The sequence below is a fragment of the Anneissia japonica genome, unplaced genomic scaffold (assembly GCF_011630105.1).
Source record: "Anneissia japonica isolate Jap-2015-1 unplaced genomic scaffold, ASM1163010v1 scaffold1525_len913038_cov183, whole genome shotgun sequence".
NCBI lineage: Eukaryota > Metazoa > Echinodermata > Crinoidea > Comatulida > Comatulidae > Anneissia > Anneissia japonica.
In genome coordinates, this window is record NW_022728504.1 from 1 (window position 1) to 1,958 (window position 1,958).

Genomic DNA, 1,958 nt, shown 5'->3' on the forward strand with positions numbered 1-1,958 from the left:
TCGAAAATAAATACACGAAAAAGAAATAACATTCTTCGGGAGATGAATGTTTAAGCATAGATTTTTTTTTTTTTAATGAACTGACTAAAAATCAACACTTTTAGTATAATTAAAACAACATAGGGATAGGTGTATGGTCGGAAACTAAGGACAAGGTAATTCGGTTCAGATGTGTGAAGATCATTTTTTTTTCAAAACAAGACATGAACCGCTTCGTATCTTTTGAATTACTTCAAGGTTGTTTTCTTCATTCAGTAAATATAGTCTGTACCATGGTGCTATTGTCTAGAAAATTACTTTTGAAGATATATTTCTAAAGCAGTTGTAATGTCAACACGCACAATATCGTTTGATTCTTTCAAGTTGTTTAACTGTTTTGTACACGATTTGAATGGCGTTGTGTGTATATACTTCATCAATACGTTTTACATCGCTGAAAATAGTGCAGATGATTGTTGTGTTGGCGTCAATATTTTTTAAAAGTTTCAATAACCATGACTAGTTTCCTAACATGTACTCAACCGCAATCTACGTCATTTCTGGCCCGCTTCACTGCCAGAGGGCAAGAGAATTGTTTTCCAAATCTTTCCCAACAAGCCATGAAACAGTTTAGTATTCTTTGAATTAATTCAAGGATTTCCTTCATTTAGGTATACTGTACATTTACGTAAGCTTCGTACCACAGTACGAATAACTACAAATACTTTCATACTTTGAAGTTTGTTCGACTATTTTGTACACGATTTTGAATGACTTCATGAAGACGTTTTACATTTACTTCACTACAAAGAACCGAATGTTCTCAGAGGTCTAACCTGGCTCTGTGACCATTCTATTATTTTATAACTACACTGTTTGTTTATTCCGAAATCACTTACATAGCATACGAGTACTAATAAACGTATTATTATCCGATAGTTTTAATTTATCTAGTTGGGGACCTGAAATGTGTGTAGGCCTAGTGAATAAGTTGTTTGGAAGCGAAGTATGGCGGCTTGAAAGTTGGCGAATTTATATACGTTTCTCGTAGAATGGCCTTCATAAAATTACTAAATTTTAGGGTTTAGAGTTTAAATATTGAACCTAAACTTCAAAAATAGTAAGATTAAAGGTAATACTTCATATTTACGACATAATCACATTTTGCTCAAATTACATGTTATACCGTACTATCTATTTGGCCCTTTTTTCTCGAAACCTAGTGATGCGAGTTTACAGCCCTTTTGTGGTCTTCGGTCACAAATGTTCGCACCCGAAGTGGCTTTGAAGTAGGTAAAGTAAAGTAAATACAACAAAGACAATGTTTTTCAGTTTTATTTTCTTTTTATTTTCTATGGTACATGGCACATATCAATTGGATCTCTGTGGTGGTTGCCGAAAATCGCTGATAGCAGATCATGAGAAATTTGTTGGCACTTCACTTTGTACAAGCAGCTAGTGTCTAAATACCCTGAGCTCTTTGAAACTTCGCTATATAAATCCAACTACATTACATTTCATGTAAACAAAGAGATAAATAAAGTCAAAGTAAAAGTCAAAGTAAAACTTTATTCATCCTTCAACGAAGGAAACTGAATGCTCGCATAAAACTTTTAAAAACAATGTACAATCACATAAAAAAATATTCATAAAATTAACGTTTAAAATGTGCATTAAAAAGTTTAATCCCAGCAGGAATAAATGAACAGGAATAACGATTGGTGTGGACAATCGGAGGCCTCAGCCTACCACTTCGCAGAAAGACGACATATTGATGGAGTGGATGACATGCATCTCTAGAAACTCCATCAAACACCGTCCTCAGCTGTTTCATATAAACTGACTCCACCAACTGTTGATCCACACCAATCATCGTTCCTGCTCTCCTGATCAGACGATCAATCCTGTTCCTATCTCTCTGAGTGACGTTGCCACCCCAGCAAACGAGGCAGTAGACCCAAACACCACAAATCACAGAA